We start from the raw sequence: 21,173 nt of genomic DNA, 5'->3' as shown, positions 1-21,173 counted from the left end.
CTGCTAGAATTTTCAGAATTACATTTTTAAAAAATTATGAATATAATGTTGTCTCTCTTTTAATAGGGCAATGTGTGCTCTTGAGCAAGTTATTTACTCTCCAAATGACTCAGTTTTCTCATGTGCATGATGGGGAAAATAATAGCACATAAGGCTGATTTGGAGATATTAAATGAAATAATAAATATATATTTTTATATAAAAATTAAAAAGTACCTGGCAAATTAAAAGTATTCAGGTGTAACACAAATATTATTATTATTACTATTAGTTTTCTCAAACTAATTGTGGGTTTATGGCACCCACACAATTAAAGAAACACTCCCCTCATGCTTTCATGAGTATTTTCTTTTAGAAGTTATGTGTGATAACAAATGATTGATTCACAGTATTTTAAATCCTTCTTAGAAAGCTAAGTGGGTCTCTGTGGGGTAGGGTTGGGAGATGACAGTTGGTAGATGGTGCTGGGAAGATGAAGAAGATGGTATGAGATCTGCAAACCAAATGCCTCTGCTTCTGCAGAGCAAAGCGCAGTGACAGTGAAGGATAATATGGAGTCTCAGTCATGACGGGAGACAAGGAAGGAAAAGAGAAGAGAGATTCCAAGTGAACTGATAAGGAGAGAAAAATTCCATGCTTGTGTTGACTTAATCGGTGGGGTAGTTCAACCATTACCCGGAGTGGCGACTCTATGTTATATATGGAGCACCTTCAAACTGATAAATTGGGGGAAAATACTCACGGAACATTATTGAAACTATTATTAATAGCATTTGGGAAGCAATAAATAGTGCCCAGAAGGCAGTAAACATGTAGAACACTTTTCGCTCCAAAGACAGAGGGACCTATCAAGCTTTATTTGTTAACGAGAGATGTGATAGTGTAGCATAACAGACTAGTTTAGATTCAATTAGCTGAATTTTTTAAATTCATCATTTGGAAAAAGACGAGAAAAACTCATTTGATGAAAGTAGTATACTGCCATTGAGATTTATAAACACTGCCACTGTTCTCTTGATTTTCCTCTTCTGTTTCTCACTAGTTTCAACCCATTAAAATTTTTTGAAAAATGTAAATCCTATAAGCTTGATTGGTTTGATTAACCTAATAAAGAAAAGAGTCAGCCACTTATCACCTTCACCTGACATTGACATAAAGTCTTTACGCGGCACGGTTCCTGGGATTGCTAGTAGAATGAATAGGCTCGCAGTGCAACAGATTAATTAAGCAGCTCTCCTGAATGATATTGAAAGGTAACTGATTAATTGAACATTGAAGCTATCTAATCAAATAGCAGACACAATAAATATGTTTCTTCAGAGATAAATTATGCCCTGATTAGCATATTCATTTATACAGTTGAATTAACTCTTTATGTGTTTTTTAAGCTTTGCGTAGCTGGAAATAGCCGCATGCTACAGATTCTCTTTCATGTCATTCTAAAAGTGCCTGGTGAACATGCCTGTATTCCTTCAAGATATGAGCAATTTATTCATTAAATATGCAAACTTTCTGTTCACAAAAAAGGTGAAAAATCCACTGAATATTATTGTTATTGCATGCACACTGCAGTCAGGCAAAGTATACAATAGTATGGAAGATGAATCAACAAGAATCTATCTTATGCTGAACCCAGAGTTTAATAAGAAAAAGGGAACATATCACAAAAGAGACTATGTGAAAACATTACTGGCAAAATATTACTGACCCACCAAGTGATTCATATACGAAAATATGTCTTTTGAGCTGTGAAAGCATGAATATTGTTATTTTTTTCATATCAGCCCATGGAAAAGATGGTCACTTTACAACCAAGAAATTTCAGTAAAATAAAGGGTGGATCTTAAATCAGGACAACTGAAGGAAGGTAAATTCAGAGAGCCTAAAGCAGTCCACTTGTACTTAAACTGGCTTCCCTTTGGCTTGAACTGAAGCCCTGCCCCCCATTTCTGACACCCACGCAGGATCCAGTTGCCACAGCTGTGAAACTCAATGAATAGCAAGAGTCTGCTCGCTGTGCCTGTGGATGCTCCTCATCAAAGGGGGTCTGTCACCCTCTAGTCCAGAGGCGAGTTTCCTGCCAGCCTGAGGACCAGAGCTTCATGGGGGAAGGGCAGGAAATCCCAGAGATAAGAAACATGGCCTTGTCAGCCTCTGAGCCCCGACAGCTTGAGTCTTAATGCAGAGTCCTGATTGGATTCCTGTGTCAATGACTTTCTCACAGAAATTCAAGCTCCACCTAAGGGAGAGCTCTCTGGGAGAGAGGGCCTGGGAAGGCCTCTGCCGCCGCGGATGTCATGTGGCAAACTGGATGGCGCCATGGTTACTCATCTCTCTAAGTTGGAATTGGCTAAAAAGGCAGCATCACGTGTCCAGGCAAGAGGTCACAGAGCTGTTGGCTGAAAGGGGATTCAGAAGATGACTGGAATTGGTTTTTCTGTGGAGACTAAAGAACTGTATGGGACATTTTTCTTTTAGCTTAAAGGAATTTCATCAGCTCAGTCACTAACTGACCGATAATCTCATACTGCATAACATTTTACATATTTCTGCTTTCAGTTTACAAAAACTTTCAACTTTAGGATTTTATAAAAGGTAGAACTATGGTAAATATATATATATATATACACATATGAATATATATGGTAAGCATATATATATATATATGAAAATTGCTTTAAATTGATCAGAAAAAGCAGGTCTTTAAATTGGAACTGAAATGCTTTCAGGATTTTACTGAAACACTTACGACTCAGCTTGAGATGACATTTAAATAACTAATCTCTCCTCTGGAAAAAAGGGTTTCAACTGCTTTTTAGATTTTTTTAAGTTTTTTCCTTTTTCTCCCCAAAGCCCCCGGGTACATAGTTGTATATTCTTAGTTGTGGGTCCTTCTAGTTGTGGCAAGATGATATTTAAATAACTAATCTCTCCTCTGGAAAAAAGGGTCCCAACTGCTTTTTGTTGGTGGTGGTGGTGTCTGTATATCATGGGTTCATGTTAAACACATCCAATGCAGAAATCTAGAGATCTATATGAAAACATATAATCAGAATTATCAAACATCCTTCTCCTGATATTTTTGGTCTACTCCTTAGAACATTATAAAGAGAAAAATGAATACATCCTTCCATTCTATTCACGTATTTATTGGTAACAGTGTTGTGAAGGAAGATTGAACCCCATTCCACTGCCAAACACCAGCATTATTTGATAACAAAAGCAAAGTACTTGTCAAAAACATGCTAGAATTTTCAGAATCATATTTTTAAAAAATCATAAACATAAATGTGTCTCCCTTTTATGAGACAGATGGTGATTTACCTTTAAACATATACTTGGTCTCTTTAAAATTCTGAAATCTACTCCTGCACTAAAATTACAACTTTTTTACATCCTTTCCTCTTAGCTAGTCCTTCCAAATTTCAAAAATTACTGATTTATGTATTACTTAACCAACATTTACTGTATCTGAATATGTAGAAATTGTTTGACAGAGCGACTTGATTTATTTTGTCTTCAATATTAATTTCTCTAACTTTTGTTTTTGTTGCTCTTTGAGCTCATTATAAATACTATTATTGTCTTATAGATTAAGATGAATGAAGGTCACATAAATCATTTGTTTCATATATCATATATCAAATAAATTGCTGGTTATCTCCTGGATATACTTGGAATGCATGAAACACTAAAATATATATATATTATATATACATATATATAATATAATTTCTTTCTAGAGATGCTTTGAATATTCTCAAAGGAAAGGTCATTGTTCATATTTGTGAAGACAAAACAGGTTGGTATCATGATTAATTATGATATAAAACTGCATCAGTGATTGCTTACCTGACTGCTTATCTTTAAAAAAGAGAGAAAGATAAAAGAGCAGGAAGATAAACAGCCTGAATACTTTTTAGAGGTATATTTAAACTAAAATAATATTACAAGCATTTTGGTTGTAATTGTGAAGATAAACACTTTCCACACAGAGGGTCCTAGTTTAGATAGTTATGGCATTTTTAATTATTTTTTAATCTTCAGAACAAATTTTAAGATGTATTTTGGGCCTTTTAGAATTGATTTTACATTATGCTTGGTCAATATTTTTGTTTACTTATAGAAAACAAAATTTCAGTACCACTGTAAAAGTAAGCATAACCACCTCTATTTTGGATACATTATAAAAAGCAGCATTTCTTGCTCTATATGGACAAACCATGCTGTTCGTACAGTCAATTTTTTAGAAGACTCCCTAAGAAACTAGTGGTGGTTTAGTTTTATTTGAAAGTAATAAAATTGCTTCAGCCCTTAGACTCTGCTATCCAATTACCCCAGTTTCTCTTTATCATATCGGGAACGCTATTAAAAGTTCAGTCTATGTTTTTGGTATTGTGACAGCAGTCCGCCAAACTTGGGTGTGGATTGAATGAAAGTAGGAATTAAAGAGACATTTGATTTATCTTTCTAATACTGTGAAAGTATGAGAGTTTTGAATTTAGTTCAAAGAATGAAAGCTATAACTGGCCTGATTTGAAATTATGCATGTCAGCAACTTTATATGCAGAACCATTTGAAACTTGTCTATGCTTATTGTAAATAGCAAAGACATTTCATTCTACATTTGCCCAGCGTTTAAGATCCAAGCCTACATATATATGTCTTATTTTAATTTTCACAGAAATGATTTTAAATTAGACATATTTTTATATACTCCATGGTTTAAAAAGTCTATTATTTTAGAAAAACTCCAGCTACGGTTTCAAATAATGAATTATTAAATTCTGTTGTATATCTCTTATTATTCTTCAATGTCTTTTAGATAGTCATGGTTTAAGTTTTGGTTCCCAATGTTTTTTCTGCTTTTAGAAAGTTCTTTTGCACAACATACTCCTCTCAGAAACACTGCCCATGCACAGTAGTGATTTTCAACACAGTAGAAGTGGAGGGAACAGGGAGGAGGTGCTTCAGATCTGGAGGCAGCTGGGGAGAGAGGAACGCAGCTTGAAAAAAATGCCTCTAAGAGTCACGATTTAGCTCCCAGGGACATATGCTTGTCCTCAGGTAAAAATCAGTGATTAGATGGATAATGTTTCAATTTTGTTCTCCAAATACTACATATAACATTTTGAGAGGCTACTCATATCTTTGAATGAGTGCACTCAAAATAAGAAAAGAATCTTTAAGTTGAAAGAATTATTTTTATTAAACACTGTGACTTCTACCCCTTTTAATAATGTTTTGATATAGTAAATGCCTCTTCCAACCTGAGAACTTGGAATTTATTCATTTTCACAGAATCTTTTTTCCCTTCAAATATTTGATATTTTTCTCAACTATCCTAAGGAACAAAGCAAAAAAAATTTTCATAACTCACAGTGGAAGAAATAAGTTTTAAAAATTACTTGGCCAACATCCTACAATGCCTTAACACACTTTGAAAATAATAAAGTTCATTCTACTTAAGCCCGTGGCATCTCTAAGAGTCAGGATGGACCTAAGTGTGCTCTGATAACTTGGACCTGAGAGCAAAAACAAGGGTATAAAGGCCCAAGATGGATTGGTTCTGGTCACATTCTGATCATATTCAATAATATAGTCACCCAATCTCAAACCCAGTATCCACCCACCTCTAATCTTTCACTCTTCCCAATACATTCACAAATAGATACAGAGAAAAGGAAAATACAGTGGTGTGTGTTAAACACCCTTGGTTATTTTTTTAAAACCTGGTGACAAAGACACTTCACCTGTAGTAAATTATGAAAATTAAGACCTAACTATAAAGTTTTGAAGTTTTAAAATAGGTTCTAAATGCCATTCCAAGGGAACAAGAGAAATCACCTACATGCAACAGCAACACCCTTGGAATGAATATATTGCTACTCAGGGTGATTCCTTAGATGGGTGCAGCATTCATTTAGATATTTTAGTAGGGTTGGATTTCCTTAAATACCAATCTTGTCAACTCACTATTTTATAATCATACAACACTGAGGAGAAATGCTAAGCCCTTCTTTCATGAAACTTACACTATAAGGAGGATTGGAGACGGGTACAGGAAAAAAATGTTTTACTGATGCTTAGATGATGTGGGAAAAAGACATCTGAAGGTGAGTTGTGAAGGGGCTAGAATAGTATTTCGTTTATTGATCACAGGATTTACCAGAGGCAACTTGGGAAGGATGCATTGTCAAGGTCAGCTGCACCTTTAAATGTAAGTTCACACATTACTGATGAGGTACAGCTCCATATGTTTCCTATTGAAAATCTGTGAAACCTTTTCCTTTCAATTGATTAAAAGCAAAGGAAAGTTGACAAGGGAACTAATGAGCTATACATAATGAAAAGGTGGCAATGTTCTCGTCTAGTCAATCTTCCCTTTTATAAAAATGGGAGCAGAAACCTGCTTCAATGCATCGCCATAGACACTAATCCAGGAACTCTGGTCATTGTATCGACTACACTGTTGAGACTATTTAGTTACCATACTTAAAGAATATGTGTAAACATGAAAATCAGAACCAATTATCTGGTTCTGGGCTAAAAAATATGGTGAGTCCACAAGAAAAGTCAGATATTTCAAACTTTCATATTTCCTTTTGTTCTCATTTGGTCACAAAGTGTCATGAGCCTTTGGCAAATGCTCAAACAATATCTGGGCTTCTGCTCATAACCCACTGATTCTGGCTGATGTACAGAACCAGGTCATAAATTCGGGTCTTATTATTTCACGTTAGCTCAGGCATCAACAACTTACAACAAATAAATATTCTTGGGAAGATTCTCTAACTCATACAAAGACCCTAGGTAAAAATAAAAAATAAAGCTTCTTTTTGAGGGCTTTCTCTCTGTTGTACTTTCACCTTTCTCTCTAGTTTCCGTGCCCTCATTCCATTCCCCCAAGCAGATCCACCAAGACCCAAATGGCCAGGATTCCCAAAGAAACTCACACCTCTCCTCTGCCACCTGAAAAAAATATCCTGGGGCAGAAGATCTTAGATAGTGTAAAAAGAAAAGCAACTTGTTTGCTTATCTGATGGAGGTAATTTATGTGGAAGTGTGAATCGACTTAAATTTCCTGCCTGACTTGCTTTTCAAAAAGGGATTATTAACATAAATGAATCTTGATTAGTGACAGGAGGTGGCAGGCCTAGTGCTCCTTGCTAACTTCTTCCCTAGAGCACTTGGAGATAAGAGGTCAGTAAGTTGGCAACCCTTTAAAGATTGCCAAGTCCTACACCAACTTTTTCTTTATTGAAAGTTTCCTGTTTGCTGGCCCCTGAGCTTAGTACTACTGAAGGCAGGGACCTAAGGGGACACTCTCCAGTCCCTGACTTTGAGAAGTCATAACTTGAGGATGTTTTCTCCCCAGGCCATCTCCACTCCTCCCACTCCCTCACAACCACAAAAAATTAAGCAGAACAAAACAGAATTAGATCTGAAAAAACCCTCTGCTACTCTAGAATGGGCAGTAGGTAATTAATAAATATTTTGCTTTTTAGCTTTAGAATTGTTCAACAAAGGGTTTATTTATTTTTCCTATCACAAGGGCTACCCCCTGGAAGGAGCTTTCCTTTCTTGTTTCATGTTCTCTTGACTTTCCTGCCCCAAAATTGACTCAGGAGCTGACTGAGGTGCTATTCCTTGTGCGTCCACAGCTAAATTATTCCGAGGTGTTTTCTCCAATACTGAGTTTGTTTTCTCCTTGTCCTCTCAAGACTTTTATCCTCATCACTTTAATCTTCATTGATAAGTAGAGTTCCTTGCAAGTACAAAGTGGCCTTTACCTATTGTTGAATGAATGATGTATAACTGACATTTTTCCCACAGGAAAGAAATACTACTGTGTATCTAAACAATCTCTAGAAAGAAAAAGTTTACGCAATTCGTTACCATAACTTTATATTCCTTCGAATGCAAGATAATTGCAAATGTTGCAATCTAACAAAGAAACTGTGTCTTAATTTATATTAAGATGGGAGTAAGGAGAAAAGGATTTAAAATGACCATCAGTGAAAGAAAATTATTCAAGTTTTACTGAACTTTTGACTCAGCGAATTGATGAAAATTGGCTCTGAGGCATTAACATTTGATATTGTTTATCTTTAGGAAGGCACTGATGGAAAAGTACATCTTCCAAATTTTGTAATTTTTATCTGTTTTTTAAAAGAAGATTTACAAATGAGGCAAAGGGACAGGACTTGAATCAACCACAACAGTGTTTTCTGACAGAATTCATTAAAAAATTTCTCCCATTAATACTAAATGTTGCATTCTAGAATGATTTTTAAAAAACTGTTTACAGTTACAATGACCAATTATTAAGAAACAATTTCTAAATATTTTATTTTATTTATTTTATGATCATAAACCATAAGGGAAAAGAACATGATAGTTTACTCACTTGGTATTTTGACTTTTAAAGCTAAATGGGGGAAATAACTACCATCTTTATGGCTATCAGTGCTAAGGGTTGAGAGTTTTTATTCAAAATATTGATTTATGTCCTGAACTAAATAAGTAATGAAGTGAGAGAAGAGAAATAGATGCACATTCAGAAATTACTGAATATAAGAATTTGAAAATAAAACTGCAAAGATGCTGAAATAAAATATTTTCCTCTTTTAGAATATAGAATAGTCATAAAAACTTATTTTTAGACATTTTCAAGAAAATACTTGAATGTTAATGTTAAAACATTTTTAATGCTAAAAAAGTAAAATGCAATTTATTTCTGTTCACTTATTCCTTTCCACCTTTTTTTTTAAAAAAAATGAGAACTGAACTTACGTATGTAAGAATCTAGTTTTCTTTTTATTTATATTATTTTTATTATCATCTAATCATGGGAACTTTAGCCTGCATTTCTTAGTTTACTTTTTAAACAGAAATTATTGATAGGCATTTTTCTCATGGTGATGTGGCAGGGCAAGGAGAAGTAAAGAAGAAAACTAACAAAAAGACAGTGGGTCATGTTCTACAAGTTCTGCTAGGAAGCTTCACATACATAATTTTGTTTAAAGACGAACAAAATCAAGAAGGAGAATTACTGTCATGCACAAAAATAATACACATGATTTAAGATAAAATAATTAAGTTGTAATATTAGAATAATAATTTATTAACATTTATTAATTTTATGTTTTGATGATATGCACAGACTAGAAACAAAGTGTAAAAATATCCCCGTAACCACCATTTTCCTCCTATTATTATAGCCAAATATCAACAATAACAGCAACAAGAAAAATAGCAAGTTCTTCGGCCACAGGGATTCTGCTCCCTAGGAAGCAACTATACTTTTGGCCCTGACCTTTGGCCTGGAGGACTCCTTCAGGAACTATAAAATAGACCACACAAGTTACTCACTCTGTCTTGGGATCAGATTCATTCTGTGTTCTGAACACTGTATCCTGATCTCAGAGCACCTGACCTTTCTGATTTTAGATCAACACGTGCTCCAACTTTCCATTTTAGAATATCAGAAGCTCAGAATTCCACGCTGAGCCCAATTCCTCACAGCCCCCATTTCATTCATTTTGTATTGCTGATATTATGACTTTCTTCCCAACAGAATCATAAGCTCATTTTAGAACGAGACCATTTCTTTATCTAGATCATAGTAAGTATAAATTGTTGAGTGCTTACCACGTAGACAGTGAATGCCACATGATTTTCTATATATGCAAAACACCCCCCAAAAACCCAAACATATAAGGTGTTTTTGTTTTGCCATTGTTGTTGATAGTGAAACTGAGGCATATGTCAATTGCACAAGCCACTCACTCACATGATGTAGGTGACTGACCTGGATTCCATTCCAGTCTGCATCACCACCAGTGCAGGACTCTGCACTCAATATATGTTTATAATTAAGTAATTACATAAAACCTCTGAGACCTATTTACTGTGAGGTAATGCTTCTAAAATTCTTTGGTTCCTGACTACTGAGAAGAACAAACCCTCTGCCATTTATCCTAATGCCCTCGCTCGTTACCGCTAGGTACTGGCAACCAGGGAGCCATAGTCTCTGTTTTCAGGCTCTGGCTACTCACTGTCTAAGACCCCAACTAACTCATCCTGGCATGAAGAACAAACTCTGCTCCTAATGTGCAACTGTCATGTGACATCCCAATTCCATACACTTTGGTCAGTAGTATAACATTATTTCTATACGTTTTCTATACAGTACCTTTAGCAACATGAATGGCTCCTCATAGGGACAGCAGCTTGACATTTTTCTCATTAATCTACACTTGCCAGACACTTAAAGACTGATGTAACATCCAAGTACTGATAATTTCAAGAAAATAATAAAGCCTATTATATTGAATAAAATGTTTATATAAAAATTAAACTCATTGTCATATAGTTTTGATATCTATTCCATGATGAAACATTTTCTTTTTCTTCTTCTTTTTTTTTTTTGAGGAAGATTAGCCCTGAGCTAACATCTGCTGCCAATCCTCCTCTTTTTGCTGAGGAAGACTGGCCCTGAGCTAACATCCATACCCATCTTCCTCTACTTTATATGTGGGACGCCAGCCACAGCATGGCTTGACAAGCAGTGCGTAGGTCCGTACCCGGGATCCAAACTGGCGAACCTGAGGCCACCGAAGTGGAATGTGCGAACTTAACTGCTGCCCCACCAGGCCAGCCCCTGAAACATGTTCTTTTAACGTTTATAAATTAAACCCTCCCTAGTAGATACTAAATAAATATGTTATTTAATTATAGCGATTTTTCATACTTTTTTGAGCACTTTTTAAATTTTGATTAACATTTAAAAAGCCATTTGTGTCCATCAAAGTATAAAAATAGATAAATAAAATGTCATGGAGTCATAATGTTGACTAATCAGATTATGTCAACAACATGGGGGAGTTATGTAAAAAGCAAGCATGTTAAATTAATCCTAAACCAGTATACAGTCTATGAAAAATTAAGGATTCTCCATAGCCACCATAGGAGAAGACCATTAATTGGAATACCAGCTTCAGACTCTAAGGAGGATCACGTTCTTTATAAAGAATATGACAGATATGAGTAAATATTTAAAAAACAAATGCTAAGAATGCGAGCAGACGGCAAATCCATGCCTGAAAGGTCATTTTACATTATATAAGGTGTTGTTTGGCAGATTCATTTATTTACAAATAGGTTTTGAATTTAGGCCACACCTTTTCTTTCAAAATTTAAATGTGGCCTAAATTTAAGATTGATAAAAAGATACATTTTCCTGTTATGAAATGTGAGAGTTTAGGACTCTGTTCATACACATAGCTGTAAAAATAGGTTGCTTCTAATTTGGATACAATGGCTTAAGTATAGTATTTTGCATTTATTTGTAATTTGAAAAGGAGTTCATACTATTTTAATGAATTTTGGGGTAGATTTTTAAAAGAAAATTTTTTTATATTAATTTACATCCTTTTTCCTCTTTTGGAGGAAAAAAAGTAAAACAGGAAGAATCTATCATCCAGGAAAAATGATATACTATTAGGACGGTAGTTTCTTTCATATCATAGCTCACCAGAGTTCCTCAAGAGCTACAGACCAAAGGTTCATGTTACACAGTTGAATTAATCAGAACGTCCTTATGCATTAAACTTTCCTTCCTTATTATCTGTTGTGGATGAAAGGTTTCAACGTTTTAACATGTAAGAACCAGGCAGCACTTCCTTCACAGAGCACCTAGGATTTTTAAAAAATCATTTTGTCTTCATTCCTTTAGAAAAGAAGAAAAAGACTAATAAATTTCTATTGTTTAAAAGCTACCCAGGCTAAGGTATTCTGTTACAGCAGCCTGAACAGACCAAGATACCAATATTTTGCCAGAGGTCAGCACATAACCCCATCTCTTCCACGAGAGCAAACAACACAAAGATAAGGATTTTTGTCTGTTTTGTTCATTTCTGTGTCCTCAGTATAAAGGACATATAGTAACACAAAAAGCATAGTTATCGAAAGAATGGTACTTTCTTTTCTGACTTCTTTTCTTCCTCTTGGACTCTCTATTGGAGTGGATATTTATTGCTTGAGGCAGCCCAGCAGTCATTCACTCTTTTCGGAAGAGCACCCTCATTGTCATGCCATCATCACTCCTCCCCAGTCCTCAGCCTACACAATTCGGACAGGTTGACACTGTTGACACTGTTCCCACTCCCAACCCTGACAGGCTCCAAAGATGAGCACACATTAATTTGTCCAATAGGAAGAGTCCATCTGATTGAGCTATATGATTGGTTCAGATGGGCATGTGACCACACCAGGCCAAGGGGACTCAGCTGAAGAACGTTCACTGGAACTATTAAGAAAGGGAAGCTTTTTACACTGAAGTTGCTGAGTGGATGGACTGTAATCCTTGCCATCCTAACACACCAAAGCAAGAAGTTGTCCAAATGAAGTCAAAACAAGAGAAAACCAAGCGAAGTGATGGTAAGATGTATGTTTCGGCATCATCTAAGCTCTGGATTCCAGGCCTGAAGCCAGTTCTATCCCATTATTTTGAAGTTATGTGACCCAATAAATTTCATTTTTATAAATCTAGTTTGAGATGGATTCCTGTTACTTGCTACTGAAAGAGTCATAGCAAATACATCTAATACCATGCATTAATTACTTAAGAAATGAATAGCACCATGCTGATACTGAGTCATAATCATGGGAGGAAAATAGCTATAGTCATAGCATACTCTCAGAAAGTTCCAGCAATCTAAATTTCAGAAGGAGAAAGAGCAATGTTTATTTCTCTGTGAATAGCCCTAGATAGTCTGTTTCCTCTTGTGTGACTTGCCACTGGTTGTTTCACCACTGCTGACTATAAAACTAAAGTAAGTTATAATTGATCATTACTTTTTGCCAATAGTAAACAACTATGGGCATGGTTGGGAAAGAGAGAAAGGACAATCCATATTTTAGAAAGAATTACAATTTATTAAATTATATATGAGCCTAAAATGGCTTCAGGAATCATCAACATATATGCCCTCATTTTACAGTTGAAGAAAATTAAGGGGCTCACCCAATGTCCTATCAATCACTGACTAATAGCAGAGGCAAAGACCGTAATAGAACATATCATACTAAGATTTTACTTATTTTTAAAATTTCTTTCCAGAGACTTGCTTTTAAATCACATATAAAAGAGTTTAAAATATTTATTTAAGCTTAGAATTCTATTCATATGCAGAAAACTGGTTCAGTTTCTGCAAACATGTTGATATCACAGGAAGGCATGGCAAGGAATTTCAGTGTGCTCTACTAAATAAGAGCTCATTAAACAATGACTTCATTAACACCCTCAAAATTCCAATATCAACTTCTACAAGAGTTAAGATATAAACTGCTTCACGTCTAGAGAATTAGCTATCTTTTAGGTCAATGGAACATAATTTGTCTAATGCTACTTTAGTGTCCTGACAAATTTAATTTATCCCTACTTACCAGTAAGAACAGGTCTATGAATTACTTTAATAATTGCCCAAGAGGATAAAAAGGCCAATGCAGAATATATTTACATATATTAAGATATGAAATTTTTAGTGAAGGAAATTCAAAATCTGAGACAAAATATTCTCCTTATTATATTTTTGAAATAAGGACAAACCATTTTAAATTAAAATTTAATTTAAAAGAAACAGATCTTACCAAAGCTAACTTTTAAGTGGAAGCACATCTCAGTCTAATTTGCTGTGGTCCACAGAAAACTAAAACAGTTAGTTAAGATGAAATCTTATGTATTTGAAAGTTTTCCCAAATTTTACTTTGTTTTTCTTAATGTTTTCTCACTTCAATATCAATCATAAAAACATTTTAGAGTCATACAAAATAACCATATTCTGTGACAAAAAGTACTTTGAAGTTCCTGGATGAAATGCTTTGTGTTAGTACAACACATTATTAATTCCATAAATACCAAAGAATTTAAAAGAGAAAGTCATTTCTTGGGGAGGATAGATTTTAAAGTTGATATGAATTGTAAGGAATTCTAATATTGAGGGCACTTTAGTTTTATAGTTTAAAACCAGTCAGTCTTATAATTAAGACCCTCCCTATATCCCCAATGGCAGGACAATGAAGTCAGAGGAAGGAAATATGAGTACAAAGAAACACCTCCATCGCTCTTAATTAATCACTCAGTCTTCTTCCTGGCAACAGACTCAGGTGCACTTTTGCAGCAGGATGAAGACTAATTGGCAGATTCACTCTGACCAGCTCATCATATGTCCATCACGAAATGTAAATACACCGTCCATAATCCAGGTTTCAGTGTGTCAGCATGTCTGGGAGTGCATCTATTTTTTACCGTAATGAAAGTAATGTCAGGCTGTTTAGAAACCTAAGCCTTCTCCTCAGCACCATCCAAAGGAGGAATTTGGTGGCTTAGACATAACTCTTATTGACGGATTCTAAGCAATGTAATATCCAAGATCTTGTAGTGAAGAAGTCCTTGGCTGGAATACCAGGATGTTTCATTGAACCAGGGGAAGCTCTGATTTGAAAACTGCACATTGAACATCTATTTATCAACTAAGCCTGTTTGTCCTTTACTGACTTTGGCATCGAGGACCTGGCATCATCTAGGATATCCTGTGACAAGCAGCTGACAATAGCAGAAGAAGTAAGCTCAGAACAGTTCTTAGAAATGTATGTCGCATGGTAACCTGATTATTACAGCTATAAGCAAGAGTTTTCATTGTCTCTGGAAGGACGAAAAGCGATATTGAAATTGAAGTTAATATTTGAGATCATGTTTCCTTTCCTTTCCTCAAAGATCATGTGATCTTTTCTCAAAGCTCGAAGTATTCTGAACAAAGTTCTCCAGCTTAATTTCTTTGTGTATATATCTGTATGTATAAAGACATATATACAGATATATACACATATATATGAAAATCGTTTTAATGCTGATATTAGTGGGGCAATTTAGTTATCAAATTGGTTAATGTATACTCCCAAGTTTCAGAGAATATGATTAGAATGAGAGTGTATGTAAATCCTCGTAATGGCACACTGGTTTGTGCCAGCCGCTTGTTTTGCTTGGACTCTGCAGGGAGATTTTCCTTCTGGGATGCATTTTTCCATGCCTTCATTGGGATCAAAGGGTTTCTGTGTGGCAGATTATCTAAAGGTGAGGATAGTAGCTGCATGTACCCTGGCATCCTACAAAAGCCTTTTTTTTAAAGGTTGCTGTTGGGAAACAAGGTATTAAATAAATGTACAAGTGTGTGTCTTGCAAGTCAGTGATATCAAAACATCACTGTAGTAATGAGCTTGTTATGTGTGAAGCACTGTGCTAACTTTGATATTTTATATTTCATTAAATTCTCATTAAAAACCATATGAGATAGATGCCATACTTCCTTTTTACCAATAAGGAAACAGGCTCACAGGGGTTAAAACCCTGCTAAACCAACTTTACAAAAGAGAGAGCCAGGATTTCAACCCAGATCTCCCTGGCTCTGAAGCCCTTGTCTTTTTCACCACAAAGTGCTGCCTCAGACATCAGCAGGCTTCCTAACGGCTTCTTTCAGAGTTGTATTTAGCACATGAGATGTAAACATAAAAGTTTATGTCTAATTACATCTCACACATTATTTTCAAATGTTTTTGGAAAAAAGAGCTTTATTTCCATTTGCTTTATTTCAATTTTTCTACAGAAAAATATTAGGATCTGATATGCATGAATTCCTCAAGGCTTATTTTAAACAAACCCTAAAACAACAAATTTGCAAGTTGTATATTTTGCCATTGTCAATAACTCTGTTTGAAAGAGCATTTCCATGGAGACCTCTTTCTAAGTAGGAGTTTATCCTTTCCTGACTATTCACTGAAAACAGATTATTTATATGTCTAATTCCGGCATAAATGTATATGGAGGAGACGCACCGGCTTAGCTGATCCTTTCATTTTACCGACCAGTTCATTACTACGCCTCAAATTTTGCTGCATGAAATTCTCATTCATATTGGAAATAGACCCCTATTAAAAAGCATTTGTTCAATAAGATTTCATTATAATCCAAGAAATGTGCAGAATTGAAAAGCAAATGACTATCTTCTGCTTTTACATGATTATGGCCGTCAGTGGGGGAAGAACAGCTTTGGAAATATGACAGGTAATGACAACGCTGCACTTCCACTTGCTGTCATAATTTATAACAAAAACACAGTGGAAACTTATTTCAAAAACAATAAACACACACCCATGAGAACGTAGACGCCTTCCCTGGCGTAGTTATGCATGATAGGTTCATTGCTTTAAGGCCCTCTTTGTTAACCCTTCTGTATGCACCACATGTGCCTTGTGACTTCGTAGTTCCTCTCACTAAGGAGCTCAATCTTGTCCTACTTCTTAAATTCCAGCTCACCTTGTGCCTTGCTTTGGCCACTGTAACGAGAGCAAGTGTGATGCAAGCAGTGGCTTGAGAAAAGCACTTACATCACCATGAGAACAGGCCCAGGCCGTCTGCCTTCATGATGAGAGGCAATGGTGGACCAGAGTCGAGTTGCCGCTGTTACACACCTGAAGCATAACTAGTGCCAGCTGACTCCACTTGACCACTCTCCCACCCCTGCCACATACACAGGAGTGAACCCAGCCCAAAACAGCCAAACGCAGTCCAGATCAGCTGAACCCACAGACTCATGAGCTAAATAGACGTTTATTGTTGCTGCTAACTTTTGGTGGTTGATTTTAATGCCACATTACTGTGGCAATATCTAAATTATATACTATGTCTTCTCTCATTTTTTTTATTTCAAAGGGTATAAGTGGAAGCTGAAATTAAGGATTAAGTTCATCTTAATACAGTACATTTTCTAATTCTTAATTAGGAAATAGCCCATGAGCATATTTCTACACTTGGGTTCACATTAAATTACCATTTGTTGAGCATCTACTATGTTTTGTCATTGTGCTAGGGACTTCCAAATATAAATACATAGTTCAAATATAACATCTGGAACTATTTGGGCAACAAAATAAAGCAGTAATAGACTGTAATCCAAAGCATAAAATAGATATCCATGAGCCCATATTGATATAAACGAATGATTAAATAAATGAATAAATAAATGAGGGAGAACAGATAATGCTCCTATGCATAATAATTCCAAATAATTCAGGTAGATATTCCACCATTAAGGAGGTAGAGCATAGAGTAATAAGGGGAACTGGGTATGGAGTCTATGAGAACTCTGTACTATTTTCACAACTTTTCTATAAATCCAAAAATATTCTAAAATTAAATTTTATTTACAAATATAGTGTCTGTGAAAATATGTATTAATAAAGTATGCATTTAAAAATATTATCATTCACTCCTCTACAGCCCTATCATTGATCTGCTCTACCAATTGAAGTTTTCGATTGGTTAAACACACTGTTTTGTTTATGCATTGTTGATTTGTTTACTTTATCTTTCATTACCTACTTAGGTTCTCTTGGTCTTTCAGGCAGAGTTCTAAAAAAAAATCTGAAAATTTGTAATTTCCCCAACAGCGTTACCGAGAAATAAATTTTAACACATTGTTAATGTAATGTAGACCATTAATAAACAAATAGTATCTCATTCTGGAAGATAAAATAAATTTTGCATGTTAAAATAAGTAATTTTAATTTGAAAATGGATTTAATGAGTTGATTGCACACTATTTTCATATAATTTTGAAAATAAAATGTAAATTGCATAATCAATTAGTTTTCACTATCATTTTCTAAAATTGTCAAATTTTATTTCTTGTAACACTCTTTCTGGAGAAGATTAATGGTAGGATCAGAGATACCAGCTGTTTAAACATTCTTTTTATTTACAATGCCAGCTTAATAAATAACCAATCTGCTTAGCAACTATAACCTTTTTTAAGCTGGAAAGATTTCATGGAGATCCCCTACATATGGAACATTATTATTTTTTAATACTAGGAAATTATCCTTAATAATTTACTATTATGAGACAAATGTTCAGTTCAGTGACAAAAATAACCACTAGCTGGTATGTTCTGTGGCTTTAAGAAAATTAAGGCTATCTAACGGCCTTTGGTAAACAGGTCTAAGAAATGAAGGAAGCAGGTGTAGAAGACATTTAATAAAACATGCTTCTCATTTTTATTCCTTTTCTGTTTGGTTTCTTGGGAGTCTCTGTTTGACAGTGAACTTGCTTCAGGCAGATGCTTTGATTTCTCTTCGTCTACTGATGTGGCAACCAAAAGAAGGATGGTAGACCATATGGTCGAAAGCTTACATTAAGTTTTAAAAAGCAAAATAGACTTTTGCAGATAGAACTATAGTGTTATACAATTTAAAATGTTGGTTTAATGTTTGTTATCTGAAGTTGGGCATGATATGGAAGCACAGATGATAGATTCTAACCATTGGTTACACATTTGATTTTTTTCTCTAAATAAGAATATCAACATGAATTCACTGAGAGTGTTTGTGTCCAGTGCGAAGGTTATATTGAGGATAAGCAGAGAAATGTAAGTTAGTAAGTCATGAAGATTAAAGACTCATTTCTTCCTTTAAGAAAGGAAGGGCCCATTTATGCCAGTTCCAGTGTGGAGACCCCCTCCAGTGCACTGTCGCATCACCTCGTCTTCTTGCATGTCCTCACAACCACACTTTCTGCTTCTAATAAATTTTTTTGGTTAACTATTTCAGATATCAGTAGTATTAATCTACCTTTGCTTTACATAACGGCCCACACGTCAACTACCGTGTCTCCATACAAGAGACAAATAGTGTTGCTATTATTAAGAGATAGATAAATCCAGGGTTTCATGAATTACCTTCTAAAAGTACCAATTCTGAAATACTTACTAGAAGTCAGGATTGTAACAGCTACTCCTTGCACTTTGCTCAATCTCTAATTCCATTATTAAGGAGATTAGCAGAAAATTAAATAATGGTGTTTACATATACATTCCTGGTATTTATCTGTAATACATGTATTATATGGAGTATTTTAAAAATATAGAGAGAGTACTCAACTGATCTCTTGCAGTGCCAGAAAACATGAATATCACAATATTTTGGAAAAAGGAACTTTTATAAAAATATTTTCTTTGTAAATAAGAAAAGAAAGTGGTTCAAGGATATTAAGATGAAAACTTAAGTTATGAAATGGAAAGAAAACTCTTGATATGCATGGTTTTCTTTTTAGACTTTTTTGTTTCCAGGTTTGTCAAATCTTGAGGAACATTATGTCAAAGGGGCCTCTTAACCCTGGAAAGTCTTTTGGTCAGAAAATCTCAGCTTCTAATCCTAAGGTTGTCTGATAATATTTACTCAGGCAGGGGGAGGGAGTTCACAAAGGATGTGAGTAGCATGATCCATGGAGCACATAGCAACTCCAGGCCTTTCTAGGCATTCAAATATTTAGTTCAGCTGCTTCAGGACTACAAATGAAGGATTTAAAAATATTTTTCTTTCTTTTTCAAAATTCTTGTGTGTGGGGGAGTAGGTAAAATATATATTGTTTCAACAGCATTTGATTTCCCTACTGTTTTATTTTAATGAACATTATAAGGTTGTCTCTAATCTTGAAATGCTTTGTCTGGAAGATTCCTTTGTAGGCATTTTCCAGTGGAGACAGCTTTGTGCACGTGGTGGTTAGGTTTTCAGGAGAGCCCACAGAAGCAGAGTAAGAGTGGATGAAGAGCTGGAGAGGAGAAGCTGAGGAAGAGAACTAAAAAGCTCTGCTGGGTTAGGTTATGTGGAGCCAAAACAACGTCCAGCGTATATCTAAGAATCTGATAAACTCTAGGGACACTCCTCCTCCAAACCCTCAAAGACCCTAACTTTGCCTACATTTTCATGCAGTAAGGACCATTGTGAAGTTCATTTAAGGACCTCTGGAAGCTCAGGGGGCAAGAGCCCTGGCTCTAGGGAAGGCGTCAGACAAGGCATAGAAATAGATGAAGAAGGGTGGATACTGAGGGAACTAGAGTTTTCCTTCTTTCCTCCACCATTTAAGGGCAACCTTTAGCCTATGGTGACAAAGCAGTGGGGACAGAGGGTGGAGTGGCAGCAATGAAGTTTTAAGGCAATCTAAATTCCAGTTTGCCTTTCTCCTTCACCCCCTTTTTTTCCTTCTACCTTTCAGCTGTTCCTCCTCCCTTCTCCTCTACCTCTTTACTACAGATGAAAGAAAGACACAATAGCAGCAAGGGCAGGGGAAGCTTGTCAGGAAAAGGAACACAGCCAAGGGGAGCCCTTTGGTAAGAGTGGCAATGATTTCCTTGTGGACCATTCTGCTCTTCTGGCCACTCTGGCTTCCCTCTCTCCATGTGTTCTATCCCCCCTTCGTTTGCATTCCCTCCGCTTCCCCTCCCTCTGCTTCTCCATTGTGCAAGGAATCACTAAGAACTGGAGAAGGTTCTTTGGAAAGTATGGGCAATGATGATGATAAGAAACTGGTTTCCCTTTTCCTTTCTTCCCCACGCCTTAAAGATCCCTTCTAGGACAGGACCATCCACCTGGCATTGAGAAAAGTAGCAGAATCTCCATGTCTCCCCATAAGGAATGACTGGCCAAATGTAAGAGAAATATCCAATCATTGTATATAAAGTACAAGACTATAATTTGTTAAATTGTGTTTATTTAATCAATAACAGATACTTTTAAAAAATAAGATTAAAAAAGTCTCTCTAATGATTCAGTTTTGCTGTTGTGAATCCTAGCCATATTGATTATGTCCAGGAAAAAAATACCTTTATAAGCTAATTTACATATTCCATTGAAGTGAGTAGTAATTCTACATTGGGCAGACCTCCTTTAACACATGCAAGGTCAGTTAGGTCCCTGAGGAAAATCTTTTTCGAAAAAACACACTGACATACACTCTTCAACTTTGCCAGCTGTTATATTCTTTCCACCATTTTCTGTTAATCCTAAAAGTAACCAAAAATATATAAATCATCATCACTGTCCCAGTAGAGATGTCTAGGGATTGGATCAACATCTTCTTGAATTCTGGGTGGGCTAAAGAATTTTATGATATTTTGCCTAAAGAGATCCAAAGTCTGAATCAGAGGATCCTGGTTGCTTAAGCAGTTGCCAACCCAATCTGCCTAACTGGAAAGTGATGGAATGTTTTTCTTCACATCAGAACAGTGAGGGGTTTTCTTTTTAAAAAACACTTCTAAGTATTTTTGATTTCTGAG

General features: G+C 35.5%; 1 protein-coding gene and 1 long non-coding RNA gene across 10 annotated transcripts in view; one reads left to right on the top strand and one right to left on the bottom strand.

Moving 5' to 3' along the window:
- The window catches only part of ALCAM (activated leukocyte cell adhesion molecule), a 193,548-nt gene that overhangs the window by 122,710 nt on the left and 49,665 nt on the right, over positions 1-21,173 (bottom strand). The gene's annotated exons all lie outside the window — the stretch shown is intronic.
- LOC139045221 (uncharacterized) overlaps positions 5,921-21,173 on the top strand; it is a 62,389-nt gene continuing 47,136 nt past the window's right edge. The window contains exon 1 of one of the 2 annotated variants that reach the window (XR_011503146.1): positions 5,921-14,629. This is a non-coding gene — a long non-coding RNA (uncharacterized lncRNA). The remainder of the gene's footprint in view (positions 14,630-21,173) is intronic. The other variant, XR_011503147.1, reaches the window with a different exon arrangement.

The sequence above is a fragment of the Equus asinus genome, chromosome 5 (assembly GCF_041296235.1).
Source record: "Equus asinus isolate D_3611 breed Donkey chromosome 5, EquAss-T2T_v2, whole genome shotgun sequence".
NCBI classification, from domain to species: Eukaryota; Metazoa; Chordata; class Mammalia; order Perissodactyla; family Equidae; genus Equus; species Equus asinus.
The sequence above is the reverse complement of the archived record's forward strand: the minus strand, read 5'-3'. Positions and strand labels throughout refer to the sequence as shown.